Below are 25,018 nucleotides of genomic sequence, written 5' to 3'. Positions count from 1 at the left end.
GTATAGCGTGGATGCGAATGCTTTATGTCAGTGATAATGGGAGCATATTTTACATGAGCATGTAGTAGAGTCTAAGACAGGCTCTTCCTCACTACTATTGTATCACAGGTAGAGAAAGGTCTGCAAATATAATTATAAACGACTAGGTCCGTGCGGACAAGGTATTTTTGAAACGAAAGCTAATAAAAAAATGGGGGGCCCGGGGAGACTCCCTAAATCTCCCCTGAGAAGCAGCGGAATGGGATCGGATAAAAGTAATGGAAGATAAGAATAAGGAATTGGTTATGGGTATTTGGACGGGATCTGGGGACAGATAGTTTTTGCCATATATTTCTTATATTCTTGGCTCCCTTTTGGACCTTTCTTACCAGCGCAGGGAGAACACCAAGATCATTCCAATATGAGGCCCCGCCTCGTGTAATGCCAATCATCCACCGGGCACACCCAAGTAGATACCGACGTCCGAGACAGGAAAAAAAAAAACCTAACGAGAGGGTGGCGATTCTGGAGCCACTCCGTCTCGCACCCGTTTAAATAGCCCGTACCATATCCGCGGGCCTGAGTCATCCGTTAATCAAATCAGGGGGACCTTTCACTCCCGCGGTTACTTAGACCATCGAGTGCTTTCCCGGGTTCCAGCTCAGAGTTTTATGTGCGATGATGCTTCCTTCTCAGGCGCAGCCTGGCGCTTACCTGCACTGTCCCGGACCGCTGTCACTCACGGGCATCACCTAGGCGTGTCTTCCAATCTTATGTCATTATTTCCTCATCTGAGCTTACTCTACACCTAACAAGTGAAGGCCTCACCTTCAGCAAACGGGTCCTCGAGCCGTGGTCTCACCCAACGAGTGACAAATCCAGTCTCTCTTAAAAACACCGGTTATTCAAGATAAACGAAAGCACACAATAGTTCTGTATTCTTCATTTGTTAATGCTCGATGTCTCGAGTCACACCTTTATCAGTTTCGTTGTAGCGCAAGATGCACCGAGATCCGTCCCGAAGATTCCGGCCACTCGTGTGTCTTTCTACAATGTTCCAGCTTGTGCTGGTAGCTGTTTGCGACGTTATCTAGATTGTTCTGAGCAGCCTTTAAATTGAGCGTTGCCGAGTGTGACGGGCATTCTTTGTTCGACGACCGACGAGCGCGTTTGTTGCTATCGCCGCCGCCGACTTGCTTAGCTCTTTTGCGGGCGCAAGTCAGCCCCAATAAGGAGTTATTTCAGTACCATCACGCCTGTGTCTTCTTTTGGCGTGTACGGCCTTGTCACCACTACGTGACATCTGGTGGAGGTGCTGCCTTTGATACTTCAAGCGAAGACCCAAGCCGTGTTCCTGTCGCCCTGAAGACCAGCCTACAGGTCACCGAGCCAGCCGCCGACTTCAAGGCCTACAACCTGAACACGGTCTGCTGCCTGACGCCATTCGATCTCGGAAGGCATCGACACTGACAATGGCCCAGCCTACAGCACCGGTTGTTTTCGTCCAACCCCGTGAGCCCCTCTGCTTCCATGGACGACCGGATGAAGATGCTGGAGACTGGATCGACCTTTTTCGACCGTGTGGCAGAATTCAACGGCTGGAACGACGCTGCGAAACTCAGGCAGGTCTACTTTGTTCTTCAAGGACATGCCCGAGTTTGGTTCGAAAATCATGAGACAGCTATGAAGGATGGGGACATTTTCAAGGAAGCGTTTTTGACTGCCTTTTCAAGCGCCGTCCGAAAGGAAAGGGCCCTGGCCCACCTTCAGTCAAGACTTCAACTTAGTAACGAGCCTGTCCTGGCGTACGTTGAGGAGATGAAGCGCCTCTTTCGCCGCGCCGACCCTAACATGACCGAAGGTGAGAGAGTCAAATTTTTAATGCGAGGCGTTAAAGAATCGCTTTTGGAAGTCTTGTCCGAAATCCGCCAAAAACCGTGGTGGAATTTGAAACGGAGGCGTCTGCTATCGGGAAGACGTTGGCCACCCGGATGCGCCACTAAGAACGACCACTTCAGCCGGACTGCTCAACGCACTACCCCAGCGCATCTGCAAGCGGAGAGAACCTTCGGGACCTCATCAGGGAGATCGTGTGAGAGGAGCTCCACCGATTGATGCCATCATCGCAACAACCCCAGGTGGCGACGCTCGCGGACGTCGTCCGTGAAGAAGTCCAGCAGGCGCTGGGCGTTCCTCCAGCGACGGCTGCGACTGTTCCAGCACAGGAGGCAACAGCGATGAACTACGCTGGTGCATTACGTCGCCCTGCGCCCCGACGTGATGACTTTCCGAACCCTCGCCGCTACCATCCTGCTCCTGAAAACCACCCCTTGGCCCCCGCCCGCCAATCCTACCAACGACCAACAAGCCCCAGGAAATGCGACGCGTGGAGGACAGCGAACAACCGGCCATTATGCTTCCACTGCGGTGAGGCCAGTCACATTCTGCGGCACTGCCCGTACCGACGAATCGGTCTCCGCGGATTTGCAGTCGACGCTCCACGACCACACCCAGATGAACGACAGCAAGAAATCGACAACTATCTGCGTAGCGGTGAGATTGCGCCACCAAGCCGTCGGTTCTGATCTCCATCGCCGTACAGGGCCCGCTTTGCGTCGCAAATGGCCGTAACTATGATGACAGTATGCGCGGAAGGTCCCCAAGCCTGCACATGGGAAACTAAAGGCAGCAACCTTTTGGAGGTGAGGTTGCTTAACGGCGAAAAGACGAAGATCCTCCGCCGCCGACGACCACTAACGACGACGCAGCTATTTCATTGCCGCTCCACACGACTACATCGACGACAGCAGGACCAGAGTGCAAGCCGACACCGTCGCCCAACGAAGTAACAACGGTATGCCCGAAGAATCGACAGAGCCGAGATCGGACACCAAGGCCCCCGTGCAATGCGAGGACGCGAACTAGTGACCTTGAAGTTGATGTCGACGGCCGCAGAGTCACTGCCCTGGTAGACACCGGAGCTGACTATTCAGTCATCAGTGGACCTTTAGCCTCTCAGCTCAGGAAAGTTACCACCGCTTGGGATGGCCCGCTGATTCGCACCGCAGGTGGCAGCCTACGGCAACGTTAATAGAACTATTAGCGTTGGCCTACGGCGTATCTAAAGTTGTTTTCAATCTGCCTGTCGCTTATGGTGTCGTACATGGCGCATCGCTCGCTCCGGAAATTTCCACCACCTGCAGGTTCTATCGAAAAGCGGCCGCCTCGGCGCATCGTTGGGCACAGTGGTCCAGTGAGCGCCATTACCACTGCACCACAACGGCGGGCTTTCTTTTTTTTTTTTATCATAGAGGCGTTTACATTGTTGTAGAAGTACTGTGGCTCCATTCCCTGCTTGAACGTAGAGGAGGACGCGGCACGGTATTGGATGCTTGCTGAAATCAGCACGCACGCACGCACGCACGCACGCACGCACGCACGCACACACACACACACACACACACACACACACACACACACACACACACACACACACACACACACACACACACACACACACACACACACACACACACACACACACACACACACACACACACACACACACACACACACACACACACACACACACACACACACACACACACACACACACACACACACACACACACACACACACACACACACACACACACACACACACACACACACACACACACACACACACACACACACACACACACACACACACACACACACACACACACACACAAAGAAAATGGAGCACAAGAACAAGGACTACAGTATGAAGCGAATCCAACAACAACTGCGGCTGCGAAGACACCACACAGCATCTCCTTTGCGAGTGCCCTGCTTTTTCAAGCGAAAGATATGCGCTGCGTTCGGCTCTGGACCATCTTGACAGCCGTCCTTTCACAGAGGAGAAAATCCTCGGCCCATGGCCACAAAAGGCGTCTAACGACAAAGCCTTCAAAGCACGTATGTGTTTTATGAGAGACACAAACTTGATTGAGAAACTGTGACTGTGCTCCTCGCCGCCTTACCTTTCCTATCATTCTCTTCTATCTTTCTCCTTTAAACTCTTCATTCCCCTTCCCCAGTGCAGGGTAGCAAACCGGAAGCTTTCCTGGTTAACCTCTCTGCCTTCTCTCTCTTTCTCTCTCTCTCTCAACAACAACTAGCCCAACAAGTATTGATTGCAGACAGGATGTCACGAGCGCAGCTGCGAACACACAATATTACAGTTGTAAATGGCTTTGTATCATATTAACTGGATGCTCATGCTGTCGTGCTGTGCGATGTCAGTACACGTTAAAAACACCAGGTGGTCCAAACTTCCGGAGTACTTCACTATGGCATCTCTCATAGCCCGAGTCGCTTTGAGACGTTGCCCCAAAACTAAACTAAACACAATATTACAATTGTAAATGGCTTTGTATCATATTAACTGGATGCTCATGATGTCGTGCTGTGCGATGTCAGTACACGTTAAAAAACACCAGGTGGTCGAAACTTCCGGAGTACTTCACTACGGCATCTCTCATAGCCCGAGTCGCTTTGGGACGTTGCCCCAAAAACCAAACAATACCAAACTGAGCTGCCTGAGTGTCAAAATCTCGAAACAATAAAGGGACTATGAAATTCCTAAAATGAGTTAAAACAAATTGTTCGAGAGATAGGTACTTCCTCACAAGTCAATTCATTGCAAACATTTTTCAGCTAGCTTCATTAACACCGGAGATATCGGTGATTAAAAATGGCGCTCCTCCTCTCTCCCCTCAACTCAACACTCCGGGACACGAGTAAAAAACGAAGAAAATCTCTCGCTATCCTCTCGCTATCCCCTTTTCTTTCCCACCGGCTGCCGCTCACGTGCTTCACATTTTAGATAGCAGTTGCCGCGGCCGGCAACACTCTTTTCCTTCTTTTTGATTAATAATAAACCACTACCACAGCTCAGGAACTCCGCCGCGCCCACGAAGCATCATCGGGTGACGCTCGGTTCTTCTAACTTCCGGTTACCGCGCCTAGTTTCCCAAGCATCGCCGACGCATTTATCTGTCTCTGCCTTTCCCGTCCCGTCATCGTTCGCATAGCATTCAGCTTTGTCTCGTGCCTTCCTCGGCCGCCGGTTTCTTCAATTTTTGACCTCTAGGAATTGTGTGCGACAGTAGCCCGAACGACTCGGGTCGTTCGCGAGCGCATGCCTGCAGGTGGGCAGGCTGCTGTCCACACTCACCAGCAGCCGCCGCGGAGGAGCACTTCTTCATATCCCTGTCTCATTCAGCACAAATTAGCGTGCACTCCTGCCGAGCACGGCTTTCTACGAGATCCATTTCTTCTCGCACTGCCGAGGTCAGTCCCCAGTGTCAGTAGCTTTGGTACCGTCATCCGTGGTTTGACCAACGGCGGCCAGTCTCCTCACGGAGTTGACGCGATAGCATCGAGTCGACTTGCATGGATGCTGGCAGACGAGCGTGCGAGTTAGAAGCGTACAAACATGTCGTCTTCGTTTTTAGCCAGGAACGCTTTCGTAAGCGATAGGCACATCTCTTTTGGTGCATAACGAATGAAATGTATACACTTATCACCGGCGAGAGCAAGGACTGATGACCGCTACAAAATTTGGATATCGGTTTACTGGTGAGCACGAATTATTCATCCCCGAATCTTAAGAACTAAAATGGATAGTGTAGTGTAGTTTTTTTTTTTTATTGAAGTCCTGTCGCAGATCGTTTAGGAAGCGCCAATGCGTAACGTGCACGCGTGTTCTATCTCATGTGTACGCATCGTCTGAGCCGGAATCGATGGCGCGAAACATCAGCAAAGCCGCTCGGCACATGCAGTTCGGCAGCGTAGGTTGTCACCGATCTCCGCAGCTACACGCAAGCGGCTACGATATATAGATGCAGCGAAGCGGGGGATCCTAAAACGCCGTCCGCCGTGGCTTCGATACAAAACAAACAAGGCCTAGCGACGACCAGGGAGCAGCGCACGACCGGAGTGAGGTCAGTGCAACAGACGACAGGACAGAAAACGGGAAGTGCGGCACTCATTTTTGATACCGCACGCCCCACGCGCAGTAAACCTGCGCACAAATGGCTTAATTTCTTTCTGAAACAATTAAGTAAACATGTGTAGTATCTAGCGCTTTTATTTTTTTAAATGCAGGGTGTGACGTTGGCATGGCGAACCAATGATAGCCCTCGAGCTGGTAAAGCAATAAGCCAGAGCGACGCGCATTAGGCCAAAATTCGCGCAAAAAATTGGCGCTGCTGGTCGCCGCGAAGCGCAGAGGTGGCAATTTAAAAAAAAAAAAATACCGACGATTACGTTACTTCCTAATGCGAAATTTGAGCGCAGCAAATAAGCTGTTTCACCTTTTCGATAGATTGAGGCAAAGAAATCGAGCAACACATGTATGCGCTATCACAGAATTTTTTCGTCTCGCTCATGGCTCAGAAAGAACTGGCAGATAATTTCGCAGTGGCGAACGGCAGCGGCAATTTCGGCTCGGGCGGTGCACATATACAGATCCGCCGCCACCGATCTGGCTCTCTGATTGCCACCGCACAGGGGTTGCATTGGAGGAGGAGCGAAGAAAGGAATTAAGTTCGAGCCGGCGCTTTGACAACCGGAGACTCGCAGGAAGAGGGGGGAGGGGGGCGGCGTGTACACCCAGCGGCAAACGATGGGGGCAGAAGCGCGCGCAGCAAAGCGGACAACGCGATAAAAGGAGGGAAGAGATAGCAGCGACTGACTGATGCTGACGCCGATAGTGAGTCAACCCCAGCTGCGGAGTTGGTTTCAGGGACAACGCCGCCGATGCCGACGCAAACAATAGGGAGTTTTAGAATAGGGGGACCCAAGGCTTGGGGCCCCCAAGGAAATAGCGCGCGGCAGCGCAACGTGCTAGCCGAGCGGCGAGTTTTAGAATAGGGGTTTTCCCGACGCAGCGGAGCCGGGCTTGCGTTCGTCGATTGCAGCGCCACGACGGTAGCCAAGGAAAAGCATTTTAATATATAAAAGTAAACAACGTTATATTATTCATCGAAAAGTACTATTATTGTGCAAAAACTATCTTAAGACTACCGGTTATATAAACCATTTTCGTCAGACAAGACGAAATCGGCCAATTGTCAATCCAGGCCGAGACCGGGAAACCTCATTTGAACCTTCCGCGCTTTCCGCCGTCTGGTCCCCATGGCAACCAAAGGAGGCGAACTCGCTAAGCCTAACAGCTCGGTAAATCCGGAAGCAATCTGAAAATATAGTGCGTTTTATCGCTCAAAATTGGTTGTGCGGGCATCATGAGACATAGCATAAGCTTCGTTGGCCTTTCGTTTTCCATGAACGCGTGACACCATGGAGCGGTGACGACGAATGTGTGCCGAGGCGAGCGGCCTCCGCTTAGCCGAGCGCCGCCATGTTGCCGTAACCCAAGCGACCCAACGGCGGCTTGGGGCGAACGCTAGGCCGCCCCAAGCGTTAACCCAAGACCCCAAGCGCGCCTTACGTTCTGCGCATGCGCACTTCGACGCCCCAAGCTTCTTGGGGGCCCCAAAGCTTGGGGCCACCTATTCTAAAACTCTCTAATATGGTACCCTCGCTTCCGCAGCGCCAAGAACCAGGTCTAGCCATGGGAAGGTGGTCACGTATTCGTCGACGTGCCGGGGCCTACGTAAATAACCGGCGCGTCGGCAACTGAAGAGCACCCTATCCGCCACACAGGAACAGGGGGGGGGGGGGGACCCTCCCCTCCTCTTTCTGCATGGCGGCGACGGTGTTCTATGCAGTCACGTTATCTTGACTCTCTAGCGGCGTCAGCGGCATCCAGCGATATCAGTCGGTCGCTGATAGCGCTATGGGGATGAAAGGGGGGCGGAGCTGGTTACGAGGCCGACGCCGACGCGAAACCCAGGAACGGACGCCAAAGAGCTGCGCTCTAAAATGTATTGTTAATTATCGGCTAGCTTTTGAGGTTTTGTACGCGGCATGAATGCCCAGCGGCATTCTCTACTCTACTTAACGTAATCATTATGTAACCAACCTCAGACCCCACTTTCTGGGACCCTTCAAATTAACAGCGTCTGTGGGTACTTGAATCGCACAGTATTCTCTGCAGTAAGTTACATCAGCACAGTATTCAGGGGCCGTATTACAGACGGCTCACACTCACAATCACACTCACAATCTTCCTATTGGCCAGCGGCAACACAGCGGGAGTGGCCGTCCTTTACATCATCGACGTCTGCTGTTTACGTCATGAACACACTTGAAGTCATGACGTTGGCTACGGGCCAATTGTGAGCGGGGGTTGTGAGCGACGCGAGCCGCTCACAACTTGTTTGTGAGCGCTCACAAAGGGAAAATGGTGGCGATCTATGCGGCGGCCGGCGTTCTCGTGAGGCGGTAGCGGGCGCCCGGACGCGATCATCGGCGGAGGACGGTGTACGAAGACTGTTTGATGTGCTCGGTGAGATGTTTCGACGCTTGTTGCTACTCGAGAAGGATATAGTATTAGTGACTGTGCGACGCGATGAACTGAGATAGGTGTGTACGGCCGAGTGCGCTGTGTGTGCGGCGGCAGATAATGTGTGCACTGCGCTTTTTCCGAACTGCTAGTGGCTTCCAAGCCGCTACTGGCAACGAGGCGAACATCGGCTTCGCGCAGCCGACAGTTCGAAAGCGTTTGCGGCGGCGTGCAGCTAGGGCGGCGGAGAAGAAAGGCTTCCTTCGTCACGGCAGCATACCCGGCGTCGTCGGGTTTGTCGACGGCACATCAGTCGTCTACGAGTAGTCTTATGATGTCCCTGTTCCCGATATGAGATGCCAACATGATTTTGGCCATGAACCTCCCTACGTGGGATCTTGGCATGATGCTTTCTCCTGGCGACACTCTCGGCTGCACACAGGCATGACACAGGTCGAGGCCGGCCTGCTGCGAGTCGTCGAATTCACGACACTGAGCCGCGCTGCTATTTGCAAGATAAGTTAACGGTAGGCTCCACATGCTTCACATGTATTACCGTTCTTGGGCTTTTATAAAAGCTGGAACATAAGACACTAGTACATTGTTGAAATGCCCACGTAAGAAACGAAGGTGGGGATGTGTTTGTTTGATGCCTGTATTGAGTAGGAATGGGACATCACTTATACCGATATGAAGTGCAAGGCTGTCCATACAGCATTGTTGCTGAAACGTTCAATCACTCATTGTCTGCACGCCCATGAATGTCATCGTCAGCAAAACCTGGCAATGAGCTACTTGATGCGACTCTTCCATTGTGTCAGTAAGGCTGTTAGTTTATGAGGCTGTTGAGGTCGACAACGACGTGACGAAGAATGTGCTTAACAGCGTGCCATTTTCGGTTATGCTGGTGAGAGGGGCACCTGTTGGAGACATGGCTGCCAGTGCCATGGAATCCCGGTCCGGACTCTCCATAACGTTTATAGAACAAGGTATACGCCTCCACAAGGTTAATGGTAGATAACTGCATCGACGTGCTGAAGACCCGCTTCCAGTGCTTGCAAAAATACTAGACGTTCCTCTACCAGCCAGAGCGTGTAGCATGTACCTTGTTGCATAACTTCGTTGGATGTCTTCCTGCCTGCCTGCAGACGAGGAGGGTGCTGCTGGCTTGGACAAGAAAGGGTCACATCTGTGCACTGGCTACTTGGAAGTGGGATCACTATTGCCATGCATACCTCTAGTGAAAAACCATACAGAATCACGTTGTGAGCCTGTTCCACAGAGCCTACCACCAGAGGCTGGCACAGCTGCCCATGGTGCGGCAACCGCTTTGGCGTCAATCACAGCACAGCAATCGGCCGTGATATACCACACGAAGCTGACCAACTCATCACAGGCAGCCAAGTGCAGCGTCTTCTCGTTTCATGTCTGTGCCAGAAACCTGTTGTGATAAAGATGCATCTTCTCGAACCATGCGTTAAAACACCTCATCTTTTAAGTCAAATTTGTCTTCATACACCCCCCTTCACTGTTGCTTACAACCGTGTATGTTGGTGTTTGTGTGTGTGTGCATGTGTTTGAGTACATAATTAAAGTGTTTCACAACGAGGCAGCAATTGTGATGCCTATCGGAATGGGAAGTCCTCACAGAAGTTTTTTTAGAAGCACCTGTATCCACTGTGCAGCTTTATTTTCCTGCAGCATTTCACACGCTTGAATATGCAGCAGCGAAACAAACTTCCTGCAATAGCATCGGCAGTTATTTGACGTGCTGCACAATTGTGCTACACAGAGAGGACACAGAAGAATAATTTTTAGAGCCTGTAAGCTGGCACAGTACTTATCGCAGGTCTGATATACTTCAGAAGCAAGAAATGAAAGTATTGTGCATAAAACTGCGACCCAGAGGCAAGACACAAAAAATTAGTTGCTTAATGATTACAAGCGTCAAAAGAAAGGAGCGGCACGGACGCCTGGATCGGTATGACGTGATAGCGTAAGCTGCCAGCTAACATATAAAGCCCAGATTTAACCGAGCTCTATGAACGTGCCTCTCTGGATTAGGGATTACGTGAATGCAAGGGTCTTGGCAGGCTGATTCTGATATCATCCTCTCATATGAAAAGAGAGGCCCGAGTTGTACGCGTCTGCCGCGTAACCGCTCCCAGGTAACGAAAGCGTATTAAGGATGGGCTTGGGACCAGTGTGGCCTTTGGTAGGTTGCCATCTTGGGTAGCACCATATGACCTAGGGTAGGCCTTAGGGTGTCCGCCAACTTGGGTGGCACCACTTGAACTATGGCGGCCGTTATCTTGGGTGGCATCACGTGATGCACGCGGCCGCAAAGTGTGACATCTGCAACGATAGTATGACCCATTAAAGGCCTTCGTCTTAAAAATTAGATCGTTCTTAATACAGTTCAAGGTGCCACCGCAGCAAGGCGCCGTATTACCAATATCTTTATTACTGTCCATTTTCACCACGTTATGGTAACACATAGTTCCACGAAACATTCGCCTCTTATTACAAACTCCGGGATTTTAGCAACAAGATACACGCAAAACGCTAATTATTCAACCTGCTTTTATTGGTCACGAGCAAGTGAAATTTAAATCTAAATCTTAGCTTAAAATACCATCACACAACACGCGCGATGTGTGGCATCAGAAGGACTAGCGCGCTTCTTTAAATTACGACCCCGAAAGCGATGTAAAATCACGTTCACCACATTTACAACCTCAAAACAGCGTCTTTGTAAACAACGAGGCGTTCTTCTCAGTGTTTTAGGATATTGCCGCGAGCAATTCAAATGTCTATTGCTTCTTTTTCGGCAGCCGCCGGCATGCGGCCTCGTCACTCTGATGTGAACGCACGCAACAATTCTATATTCTTTGCTTGTTCATGTTCGTTGTCACAGGACGCGACTTTATCCTTTCCTTTGTGGTGACAGATAATTCGAGATGTATTTCGAAAGATTCCAGCAACGCACGTGCGCTTTTGCAATGTTATGCTAGTCACCGTACGCAGTTTTATCTGCATCTTTCTTTGACGCCTTTAAATTGAGCGCTCACGAGTAAAATTGTATTCTTAGTTCCACGACCGACGAACACGATTGATGTGATCGCAGCCACCGATTCACTTAGTTCTTTTGAGGGTGCAAGTCAGCCTAATAAAGAGTTTCATTCAAAGGCAACGCCAATGTCTTTGGTTGTGGCAACCAGACTTGTCACCACTACGTGACCATATTTTCGTGACTGTCTATGAATGCAGACCCCTTCCTTAAACCTAACACTACGCGCCAAACACGAAATCATCATGCACAATCATTAACCCCTTACAGTGCTAGGATTAACTCCTTTAAATACTCATTTTTCCACGCACCATTGAGGAGTAGAACAGGTGTCCGCCAGATCTTTTAACCAGGGCTGATTCTTTTGACTCAATGGTTTCGTCACAGCATTTAATTTGAGAGCCATTTATTTCTACGTTTACTTTTTGTATTTTGCCTCTGAGCCTTGTATTGATTGTTGTATTTTGTGTTACAACTTGTATTTAACATTTTTCAATTTTGCTAATCCTGTTCTTTTTGCATATATTATGTATTCGCCCCTCCTGCTTGGGCCTACTGTAGGCCTGCAGTATGTTCTAAATAAATAAATAAATAAATAAATAAATAAATAAATAAATAAATAAATAAATAAATAAATAAATAAATAAATAAATAAATAAATAAATAAATAAATAAATAAATAAATAAATAAATAAATATTTTCTATATGTTCCTTCTAAGAAGAGATTCTGTAGTTCGACTGGAGAAGTGATGCCCTTGTTGGCGAAATAATACTCACTGCACACGAACAATACAGAGCAGGGCAAGGAGCGTGGAAAGCGCAGCGCTGTTCATCTTTCCCAAATTTACAGCTGAAAGAACAAAAGTATAAAAAAGCATTCGTCATTTCTATTCGCCCGAGAAAAACAACAGAAAGGGTTTATCATTAGGCATCAGTCCAACTAATATATTCTTAACATTACGAGCGAAATTCTATAACAGGAGTGCTAATCCAATGCCATTTCCACTACACTCAGACCGTACAAGTGACATACGTGACTGACTCAGGCGTCAATACGCTTTTGAAACTATTGCTCACTAAAGGTCATAAAGGAAATCATACTAGTGATTATACTATATGTATGCTAGCAATCGTACCATTGCTTAAGTCTTACCTCACTTCGTATATGCTGGTCCTCCTCCTAATTCCACTCAGTTCATTGATATCCGATTTCATATTCGCTACTTTCTCTAACAGTAGTGATTGCCTAGCCTCACTTGATGGGGTTAAAACGCTAAAGGACCAGATTCAGTTTTCAATGGTGGCATGTCCGGAGCAAGAGGTTATTAGCACCCTCTGCTGCGTCACAGGACTGATCACCGTCATGGCCACTTGCTCTACAGCCGCTGAGGACTGAAGGCAGGGGTTTGTTGAAGTAATCATATAAAAGGTAGGAGGAGGAGGAGGAAGATGAGGAGGAAAGGCAGGGAGGTTAACCGGCAAAAGCAACCGCTTTACAAAAAGTTGTGAGAGAGGGATGGTTGAAGTTAGTACAGTCACATCACAGACAAGCCACATCACATCACAGACATGTCACAGTTATATCACTTAACATAACAGCAAACTCATAGTCTTTCGATTCGGCCTGTGTTCCCTTACTACATCAGGATAGCCAAATCCTGATGTGGTGAGGGTATGCGTTGCAGTAGATGGTCACCAAGATCAGGTCGCACCCAGGACCGGTTTCTTCAATTCCAACGACAGGCGGAATTTCTTTTAATCCGCTGGAGAAACGCGCAGCACCAGGGTTCGAACCAGGGTCCACACGAGACGATTGTTCCGCCTCTACGCCACCGCTGCACTCAGCTAAAATACTGCACTGCAAACTAACGCCAACTGCCAACAAGACCCCCATTTTTTTCCCTTGGATTTCTGTACATTTAAACGCATGTGACGCGAGTGTTCTTTCCTCAAAGCGCCTGGTAATACAGGCGGATACTGAGAGATTTAGCACCGAGGAGATATGTCCTGGTTTGCCAGACACCGCCTAAGTAAGCGCAGTAGCCCAGCCTTTTCACACCCTCGAAACTTACAAATACTTCATCTTTGCAACAATCCTATAGGACCTCAACGCCATGTATCGGTCTGTAGACTTTAACTGCCCGCCTTCCGTAATCTGTTCACCCACAATGAGCCCTGCTTGGGGGCAGTTCTCGAGTGCCTCTTTCTGCATTATAGCTGGGAGGTTGCCCAACTCAGAGACACATCTCCAGGTGTTCGCGCCGTGTGATATGTAGATTTTACATTAAGTGCAGAACTACAAGCATGACAGGAAATTACCCATACTTATGATTACACCTATTGCTTACCGGTCGCGTTGGCAGGAATTGCAGCCAGGGCACAATATCTTCACGGTTTCTAATGTGCATTTCCGTGTCTAACTCACATCTCGATACCTTCAGAAATGGGCGCTAAATATGCCTGTCGCCACCATCACTGCAGTGCAAGTAATTGTATCCTCTTGCTGCTTGCTTTGCTGATTCACTGTATTGCTTCACAGTTGCACAGCTACTGGCTGATTAAGGAGATGTTGGTTATTTTTACGGTACGTTTGTGTCTTAAGGGAATGTAAACAGTACTCGCGAGAAGGTGCCAACCACCTATCTGAATATGGAAAAAAATTCCGGCGCCATCTCCTATTATTATAACATTCGAAAGTGTCTTGCAGGTAATTGCACCTGTCATGGTTAGGATGGCAGTTTTAGTGTCCGCATAATGTTCATCGCTACATTTTCTTGAATCTGCTCGGAAAAGTGAAAAAGCAGGGCTAAGAGGTTCAGCAAATCTGCTGGAGCATGCCAAGAAATTTTCTGAGGGCCACAAGCAGGATGAGCGCGTCATTGCAAAGTGTTAGAGGGCGAGTTTGGCCTCGACATAAGTTCAAGTAAGCGGTCGCCTAAGTTTCCGCAAAACGGTTTAGAACGGTTTTCTCTTGAACACCAGAACGGACCTATCCACAAGAGCGTAGCAAGTACACATCACTGCGAACGGTCGAAATGCACCGGCTGAGTGCGAGCTTCCACTTACGCCACGCAGAACCCAAACTAGACGCGGCACAAAAACAGAGAAAGAAAGCGCAGAAAATGGGAACCGGGGAAATGATTGGGAGCTAAGGATTCGCAAGGCAATAGAGGTCAAAGGTCAAGGCCTCGCTACACGGAACTCGTGGAATCAACACGCGCGGGTCACCGTGACAGGATTCCTTTCCGTATCTATACACGTGTTCGGCTGCCACTACGCTCGTTCCGGTAGGGGGAGAGTGAGATGGGGAGAAATTCCTGCACCTGCACCATTCTAGGGACAAACCCAAGGCAATGTTGGAAACTCATAGAAAATGAGTATGGAAGAAAGTAAAAACTTCGGGGGACACTTATGTTCTGCAGTAATGGTATGCCGTCAGAGCATTTCACGCACACGGACAAAGATATTTCAGGTTTTGAATTGTTAAAGTTTTACTTCGTACTTGGTTTTCTTTAAACTTTATTTTTCATCCCCCCATTTTCAGCATCAGGAAACATTGGTCTTTCGATCTGAGCATGTTGACAGCTTTTAAAGCATTTTCATTCCTTAAAATAACTTTAATTATTGATTTGATTTTTTATAACACCTAAATATAGTTTATTAGGATCACAAATAATTCACCGTTTTCAATTGCATCTTATTTCAGTGACAACGTTGTTCATTTACGCACTAAACTGTTAAAGATCATGTCAGCCACATTATTGCCAAAACTAATCGCATTCTGGAATACTTAAAGCGAGACTTTTCTATACCTTCTTCTTCCGTTAAACTAATGTTATATAACTAATTAGTGAGTAGTAAACATGAATGCGCTGTATCAATATGGCGTCCCCTAAACTAAATTTCTAATAGCAACTATTCAAGCGATACAAAATCGCGAAGCCACTTTTATTTGTTGGAACTATATTCGAACAGAAAAGATAACGCTCATGAAGGATGCATTTTCATTAACCTCTCTTCACGTGCGTAGAAAATTGTCACGACTCAGGTTTTTCTTCAGAATTAGTCATACGAACAATCCACTTGAAAAGCCGTGTTGATTGCAGCCATGTGCATCTCAGCCCACATTCATCATCTTTACAAAGTCGGCGTCCCCTTTTGCCGCAGTATTCCTTGCTTGGCATCTTTTATCCCCAGGACGTCATCGGAGTGGAACCAGCTGTGAGCCGCTTTGATTACTACTAATATTACCAAAGAATTCAAAAAGCTGTTAAGAGAGCACTTCGCTGCAGGTTAGGAATTCTTTTTATTTATCTTCACTTTTATGGTGCTACACATTTATGGCGCCGATTTCTTCTGTGCGCTTTCCTGTTGATAAATCTCTTTGAACAATGTTCTTACCAATTTTTGTAAATAATTGATAGTACAGCTGTTGTTAGGATTTTCGTTCGGAATCTTTTCTACAATACCCTGCATAACCTTGTCTTTTTTTATGGTGCTAAGTTTATTGCCCCCTGGACAACTTTTAAGCATTATTAAATCTCCACTTTCCTTACTCCTGGTAATGATATATAATGATGTTGCAGAGCATATTTCTCACATGAAATATTTAAGATGTTACGCTAAATAACCTTTTTGCATTGTTATTCGAGTAAAAATCTGTACCGCCCCCCGCTCTCGAATGCTCTCTGCGCGAGCAATGGGGGAATGTGAAATAAAAAACAAATCAATCAGTCAAGCACCGCCTTTTCATTCTGAGCTTTATAACGACACTTTGAACCCCTTTTTTCATTTTCCATCTTTTTTTTATTTAATTCAATTTATCAATTACACTACCAAATTTTGTTACTTATTATAAACATTGGTTGTTTATTCTGAGCATTTGAATACCTTTAAACCTCCTTGTTAAAATTTTCCTTTCTATTTATTTCAATTATCAATTGATCAATTACATACCTACTTTTTCTTAATGAGCTTCATGAAGCATTGTCTTTTTCTTCTGATCATTTTGAAACATTCGGAACCCCTTTTTTATTTTCATATCATTTTTGAAATTAAACATTTCATCAATTATACACTCCAAGTTTTCTTAATTACCATCATAAAGCTTTTCGTTCTCGTTTTGTGCACTTAACACAATTGAATCACGTTTTACTGACCCGTTACATACACTGAACCTTCTTTACAGCATCATCTATCATTGCATTTCCATTCTGAGCTTTTTGACAATTTTGAATTCCCATTTACCACTTTTTACTTCTATTATCTTCATAATTAATTAATGAGTTGCACACTAAATTTTATAGATTGGGACGATGAAGAATTTGCTTTTATTTCTGAGTGTTTTTACACCTTTGAACCTTCTTTTCCCCTTTTTTCATTCTTAAATAAATATTGCGATCATTCACACAGTCTAAATTTTCCTAATTTGCATTATTAAGTATTGTGCTTTTATTCTGAGGACTTGGCACCTTTCAACCCCCTTTTTCCAATTTTTAATTTCTTGCAAGTAATAAATTGATCAATTACGGGCAATATTTTGTTAATCAGCATTTTCAAGCAATTGTATTCTCATTTTGACCGAACTAAGCTCCTTTTTTTCCTGTTCTTTTTAAATCTGTTTCACTTCTTTATTTCATCAATTAATCACTCAGTTACAAATATTTTATTAATCGTCATCAGTAACCACACATCAATCACTGATTAATCATTAAAACTACAAATCACAATGATGCGAGTTTTATTGCGATACTGCGCCAGGTTTCGGCCCGTCGCGTCGTTCCAGGAAGGGCTACGTTTGGCCTTGAACAGCCGAGAGGAAGGAGAAGAAGAAGAAGAAGAAGAAGAAGAAGAAGAAGAAGAAGAAGAAGAAGAAGAAGAAGAAGAAGAGGAAGAAGAAGAAAAAGAAGAAGAAGAAGAAGAAGAAGAAGAAGAAGAAGAAGAAGAAGAAGAAGAAGAAGAAGAAGAAGAAGAAGAAGAAGAAGAAGAAGAAGAAGAAGAAGAAGAAGAAGAACAAGAACAAGAAGAAGAACAAGAAGAAGAACAAGAACAAGAAGAAGAACAAGAACAAGAAGAAGAAGAAGAAGAAGAAGAAGAAGAAGAAGAACAAGAAGTAGAAGCAGAAGAAGCAAAGCACAAGAACTAGAAGAACATGAAGAACACTCGGTCACTCGCAGTCAATGCTTTCGCTCCACATTCGGTTCAGCAGCATTGAATCCGTCTCATTTATATGTGGTCTGGTCGCTTACGCTCTCGCGTCATGCTCTTAAAGGATGAGCGTAAGTATCCCCAATCATGTAACACCCTACACTGATAGGGCGTGATAAGGGAATAATGTAGCAGGGACGAGAAGCTCCTGCCGTTGCTATTGCTCTTCAACCATGGTTATCCAGAGTTACCACAACGATTTTTTTTGACGCAGCCCTATATTATTTCCGACAAGCGATGCCGACAATTACTACTAAACCGACTACTACTACTATACCGACGCCGACGACTTCTCGACCGAACGAATTGTATAAGCCATCGTTTAAAAAAAGGAAGGCGGAGGGGCGCAGCACGGCATGCATCGTCGAAGAACTCACGAAGTGCAGCACCGGCAGCTAGTGCGATATTAGGACATCGCGCATGATCGTGACGCAGAGCTGCATGAGAAAGTCACGAACGACTCAACAGATTTGATAACGAAGGTTCTGAAGTGCAGCGCCTTCGTCACCACAGCTATCAACCGGACTTACTATCTGCTTTACGGAGGCAGCCGCAGCGAGGGTGCGTTTCGAGACTTCTCGACACCGGAAGATGCACTCAATCGGAGCTGAAGTAACGCGTCATCGCGTCGGGCATCCATCACTGTCACGAGTAACAGAGCAGCTCATGCTGTGGTGCCAAGTTTCAAAGCCTGCCCATCCCTTTTGGCGCAGAGTGTACTAATAACTGGAATTCAACGCTTTAAGTACACGTCATGAGGGCGGTGAGCATAACGTGGGTCTGTCGTCTGCTTAGAAGGCGACAAAATCGATTCACCTGACTTCTGCACATAGCTTTGACAAATTTTCCTAAACATAATGCGGCGCTGTCCTAGCCATCGTGAAAGCACTAAGGTCTCTCGTATGCCCAAGATCGTTCCTGGCCGAGAGGCCTGCCCAAACGTTCTGTGCACGTTTGTGCGGAAGTACGCGGCACGCAGGGGTGAGCGGTAGTACTCTAGAATAATCTCTATCACCGCTATTTAACTAGCCCCTCATGATATGAGCTATTTCCTCACATTAGATATCGCTTAATGACCGGGCTGTTATCGGCGACAGGCATGACACATCGGCCAACCATACACGTAGGCACGAAAAATGGCGGCAGGCAGGCTACATCCAATGTGCAAAATAATATGCTAAACTACTTTCCCACAAGCAGCATACTGTTGGAGATTCCACGAACCAACATTAACAGATTAGGCGTGCCAATAAAAAAATCTTCCTACGCAGTCAGCCCTGTCCACTAGTTACAGCGAAACTGCAGCAGCTGCGCTGTTATCCGTCCTGCTCACCCAATCCTTTCTGAAGTTTGAAGCATTCACTGCGGATTTCGGTTGTAGACGAAACAGGAAAATGCAGACATGGAACGATCTCTGCCACGTAGGCCAGCAGCGATGCAGATGAAAATATCTGCTACAGACAAGTCAAAGCTCGCCCCACGAACAATAAGATATTTTCTAGAATTTCAGTGCTGAAACTCGATGGACTGAAAGTGATACCCTCTCCATAAGTGCAATTTAAGAAAGCAACGACATCAAGTTGTCGCTGTGTATTGCGTCTTGCAACTAAACGCAACAAATTAGTGAACGTTAATAGCCACGTGAATTGCGCAAAAAATTGGTAATTTTTAAATGTTTCCTCCGCCATGAAGTCTGATCTTCAGCTGGCTAAACGGTTGTGACATCAAAGAGGTCATGTGAGGCGTACAAACACTTCAGTACGTTCGTTCCTTTGTTCATTTTAATTCACAGCAATTCGTACGGAAACCCGCGCAAAAGGTAAATCACGAAATAAGAAAAAGCATCGATTATTCTTTTTAATTTTTTATCACTTATTGACCAAAACACGCCTGTGACATCACAGCTCTCAACTGAAATCGATACTGGCGGAGGAATTAAATCCAATAATAAATTATTTTTCTAGTATACGTGAATTCTTCATGGTGGTTCATGTACAGTAAATTAGTGTCTTATGCATTTTCAAAGAAAGAAACTGGCATCAAAAGTTTTGTTCTGACTATTCCGTTAAACCTCAGTGCAGCGTGCGAACAGCGGCAAATTGCAGAAAGTTTTATGCTGCTTGACAGCCCCGTCTGAGGTTCTGCTTTCTTCTAAGCTGTCTAAAGCCATGCCATAACACTTTAGAGGATAAAATTCAATAGAAAAACAAAGGGATTCCAAGGCTCGTAACCCAGCGAAATCCACCACGTTTTCTGCGGCACATGTGAAAGTTTAGAAGCAAATAATTAAATATTGAACTGATTGCCTCCGTTCAAAGCACACATGGAAGAAGACAAAAACCTGTGGTGTGAGTAGTGTCCATACAAGATATGTTTATCGTAAAGCACCTAAAACGGCCATGAAGCCTTGCAACTTGTAAGCATGAATAATTTTGAATAGCTATTACAAGAAAGAAAACACACGGCAAGAAGCTTAAAGGTTTAAAGGTTACTTCATAAGCGCCCCAGCGAGCGACTGCTGCCAGTACTTCCCAAAATGCCCATATGAAGACTACTAGTCACGGAAACCGATGGAGATGGCATTAGATAAATCATGCCATAAACTTGTGCTCTGTTAGCTCACATCACATCCGTCTACTGCACACTCAGCACACCACGATATGCACAGACTCCCAAACAGCATACCGATATCTTCCCTAAGGGACCCTCCCCCACTCGTCCGCTCGTATACCCACTCGATCCCACCACCATCACATGGGTGCCCTGGCACGAGGACATCCCCGGAAGTGAGCGCGTTCGTGCGTTTGCCCGAGCATTGAGCTCCCGGGCGACAGCGGATGGCCTCCCCAAACCTTCAGTATACACCCTCATTAATCCTCTTGACTGCAATATGATTTTCCACCACTTCCGTCGTTGCCACGCATCACTTGAAACGATACACCACTCACACTCTACTATTACCTATGAGAATGTCCACATCTCGTCCGCGTTCTTCCCATCAAGCATCCCACGCCCTCCAGCTGGGAGGCTGCTCTGCTGTCCATGCAACCGCCGATCCGTTAAAACTGGTAGAACGGGCCAAGCTAGAGGGAACGGCTAGAGGGCTCTTGGCGGCCTGAATTTTTATTCAATATTTTTCCCTCTTTCTTCTGCTAATCTAACCTTCTGAAACATGTAATACTCCTAAATACACAGAACTGCATGATGTAAAGGTAAATGAAGCAATGTGGCACGAACCCAGTGGCTCAAGAAAGCTCATCTCCTCTAGACACCGCAGCTGACTAACAATAAAGTGGGAGCGGCATGTGACAGGCGGAGTAGTAAAGCTAGGGGGCTCGCGAACGCATGAAACTTAGGCCTACCTCCAGTTGCAGCGAGACCTCTATTCATGCCTTTTGTGCCATTACTCCAGAACCGCAGTGCACTCAGCGACTCTCACACGTTCATCACAGACCCGGAGGTGTTGCGTCTAGCACGTGATGCAAAAGTCTCGAAACAGGGGTCCAAATACGTTGCGTCCGCTTTGAAGGAAGACGGGGAGAAGAGTTCCGAGGGGTGCGACATCGAGCGCGTACGTGTTCTGGAACTTTTTCTCCAACCTATTTTCCTCAGAGCAGTTCGACATCTGTCCAGAGTACACTTCACAGGTTACAGAGGCCGGGTCGGTTCGTCGGTTCTCCCGCGCCTCTCTGATGAAGACGCGGGATCGATTATTTGCCTGGCTACCACAGATGAAGTGTGCAATACCATATGGGGCACAAAAAGCGATGTTTCTCCGGGATTAGATTGCATGCCTGTCGAATTTTACCACGCGAATTTGCAACAGATCTAAAATCTTATCCTGCAGTTGAACTCTGCACTCAATGAAGAATTGTTGCCAATTTATTTTGGTGAAGGCCGCATTACGTTGCTGCCCAGACCGGGAGCACAGCAGAGCTACATCCAATCCCCCGTCTGAATACAGAAGATCCTGACAGCTTTACTCGTAAAGCACATGAACCCTTTTCTCCAAAACTTTATAAGAATATTTCAATCGTCGTCAGTTCTTGGCCGCTCCGTTTTCGCCCCTCTGACACTTTTTCGTCACCTTACAGCATACACTGATACTCGCGCGGCTACAGGCACCTTAACCTTGACCAGGAGAAAGCCTTCGACCACTTGGAGCACCAATACATGATGACACCTCGGGGGTGTTACAACCTCCCACGCACCTTCACGGACTTCTCAGTCGTCTCTATAGGCAACCTGCAGTGGCAAGCCGGCGCTAGTGGAGTTGCAGCGTTCAGCGCCGCCAACGGCGGCACCAAGTAATCTGAGGCGGCCGGCGCGGTCGGGTCGCGTTCGCGTTGTATGGCGTGGGGCATCTCGGCTCTAATTTTCGGCGGTTTTAAGGCAATCGAATGTCTTCAGAGCTACTTCCGAAAACCAATACTGGCGAAAGGACACCGCCTGTTCGAGAATGGTCATGTTTAGAACGTGAACAGTGTCGACGTCACCGCAAAGTGCGCGCTGCTCGCGACGGAACATCCGCGTGCACAACTTTGAATTTCGCGTGAGTAGACGGAGATTTTTTTTTTTTTTTTTGTAGCGAAATTCATTGTTTCAGGGCATCAGTCGGATATGTGATGATGAATTAAGAAATCATTAAATGAATGAAAAATGTTGTAAATGTAGCTTTTCATTTACCTATTGCGTTCACACCTCATACCCAAACATTAAAAGTGCAGAGAGAACCTCAGAAAAGATCGATCGCCGTTACTTCTTGTTTTGTTCTTGCTGTTTGATTACAGTAGCACAATAACTTCCTCGCGGTTTAGCTTTAGAGTTTAATACCATGTCGAACACTTGTCTTCGTGGTGCACCTTTCGGCAGTGCTGCGGAGGTTACAGGAGGCGTGGTGCGGTACCCGCTACGGATGTCGTGGCGATTGCAAGCACTAAGCGGTTGTAGCGTGCGTCATCGACGAAACCTGGCATTTAGTCGCGGAGGCCCAGGCCTCCGTCCCATAGGCCTGCGTGCCGGGGGCGGGGAGCAGGTGGTCTCCTACATCGTTTGAAAACTAATGCTCTTAACAACAGCAACTGGCATGCATTTTGTACCTCCGTACCTCAAGCTTGGGAAATCCGGAGGGAAATGCTGGCACTCAACAGCAAAGCTCCCGTAAATAAGGTCGTTAGAGTTATGATTTTTTACTGTTGCTACTAATGATGGAACGGTCTATCGTCTGGGAGAAAAAACTCTTGAGCAGCTTGAGCAGTCGATGCAAGAAATGTTTGGCGCGGAACAATAGAACAAAGTTCCATGCTCCGCGTACACGGTATCACGGGCCGCCAAACTCCCCAACTCCGACTTTTTCATCACCTTAGGAACTAATTTACAGATACATATGCCTATTCAAATCTGTAATTGGAGGTTTTGAATATATTCCAAGGCTTTGTGGCTTCCAAGGCTTCCAAAGGCTCTATGGTTCCGAATAGACACCGCATTCGAAATCCGGTTCACAGATCCACGAGCATTTTTTCTTTATATCGCCTCCGATGAAACGCGGCTGAAATTCGATGCTGCGGCTGCGCGACTGTGTTGCTTACCTGGACGTTACGTCCTTTAAAAGGACAATGCCACTCGATCTTGCACACCATATACCAGTACACGCCAGATTTTACAGCGCGGAGCGCGTACTGAGGAGAGTGCCCCAACCACCGTGCGACTCCCCGAGTCAGAAGTTTATACCGTTTCCTCCGCTCAACGGGCAATCGTCTTAATGGCGTCTGTGCGCCATTGGATCCATAATAAAACGAATTTCAGATACATTACTCTATCACAGCCACCATTCACTTCTCTCATCATTCTCCTCAGGTTCTCCCAGCAAGCGGTGCTTAAGTTTCTTTCGCGATTGTGGAAGTCTTTCTCAGCAACACTTGCTGTTGGGCTAGTTGGTTCAAATCCATAATTGGGAACACGGAGCAGGAAAAAAAATAAAATAAAAGTTGTCAGTTCAGCGCTGCGTCCTGTGTACCTTCGTTCTCTTATGTTGCGTCCCGTTCTGCGCTGTGTTCCCAATTATGGAAGTCTTTCTCGTCGCCCCTGCGCTTATTTTTATCCTTGCTCACATCCGTAGTAGTTGAAACATCGCACGAAACCATTGAAGTCACAAAATGAGTAAATTACACTCACTGGGATAACAAAACGCGAACGCAAAAGGAACATAGCGGCCGCAACATGCACGGCGTCAGCTTCTGCGCCGCCTCAGTATCAGCCCCCGTCGGCCGCCAGGCGGCGCCACATGTCTCAGCAAACTCCATTGCAGGTTGCCTATAGACGCACCATAGCTTATATCCTCCTCAATGGGGTGACAACGCCTGGCTTCTCAGCGACCAGGGGTGTACAGCATAGCAGCCCACTCTCGCCAGTACTCTTCGCGCTGGCCCCTGATCAGGTGCTGCGATGCCTGGAAGGCGTGAGATTTGTGCGCGGTCTTCCGATGCTGGGCTCGGCGCAGGCCAAGCTCATAGCTAGTGCAGATGATGTCACGCTTCTACTACACAGCGCAGATAGCTTAGTGGGCTTTGGGCAAGGGTATGACGAGTATTGCCGACTATCTGGGGAACGCCTTAACGAAGCGAAGAGTCAGCCGCTACGTGTAGCCCAACGCCCAGACTCGATGCCGGATCCACAAGCTTGAGTCGACCATATTAATATATTAGGTCTCACGTTCTCAGCATGCGGTGTTTTGCCGCGCACGTGGCAACACATTGTAGCCACAACAGCACAGCAGGTAGCCGCAATCAGATCGAAGCTCCTTCCACTGCGGGGCGAGCTTACTTAGTTAAAATTATTTTTCGCAGTAATTTATTGTTTGTGGCCCGTACAGCTATGCCGCTCTCTTCGGCATTCCGAACTCTGAACTCACTTATATTTGGTTGGTTTTGGGATCACAAGACTGAGCTTGTGTCTCCTGTACATCTCCGCCTTTCGTGAGACAAGGACAGTTGGAGAATTCCTGGCCTCGTAACATTTCGCGTCTGCTTTGCACAAAATAGGCGTGTTGTTATGCGCGAGGACGCAGAGACGTAGGGAACACTTGGCGTCTCGGTGCCAACTGGAAAAAGCTTAAAGACGCATTACTACAGGCCAAACACCTAGCATATACCTCTCTCATCCGTCCGAAACTACAATATGCTTGCATTATTTGGCACTCATTTACTAAACACAACCACGATGCATTAGAAAGAATTTTGCACAGAGCAGTGCTATTTATTCATTCTGCATACGGTCGTACAGATTCGATATCTCCTCTCACAACGTC

General features: G+C 47.3%; 1 long non-coding RNA gene across 3 annotated transcripts in view; it reads right to left on the bottom strand.

Moving 5' to 3' along the window:
* LOC146180351 (uncharacterized) overlaps window positions 1-25,018 on the bottom strand; it is a 45,091-nt gene that overhangs the window by 15,339 nt on the left and 4,734 nt on the right. For 2 of the 3 annotated variants that reach the window (XR_014700841.1, XR_014700840.1), the window contains exon 2: window positions 12,283-12,355. This is a non-coding gene — a long non-coding RNA (uncharacterized LOC146180351). Of the gene's footprint in view, window positions 1-10,235; window positions 10,790-12,282; window positions 12,356-25,018 lie in introns of those variants that run through there. The other variant, XR_014700842.1, reaches the window with a different exon arrangement.

Source organism: Amblyomma maculatum, chromosome 9 (assembly GCF_055883805.1).
Source record: "Amblyomma maculatum isolate TAMU_Amacu chromosome 9, ASM5588380v1, whole genome shotgun sequence".
NCBI classification, from domain to species: Eukaryota; Metazoa; Arthropoda; class Arachnida; order Ixodida; family Ixodidae; genus Amblyomma; species Amblyomma maculatum.
The sequence above is the reverse complement of the archived record's forward strand: the minus strand, read 5'-3'. Positions and strand labels throughout refer to the sequence as shown.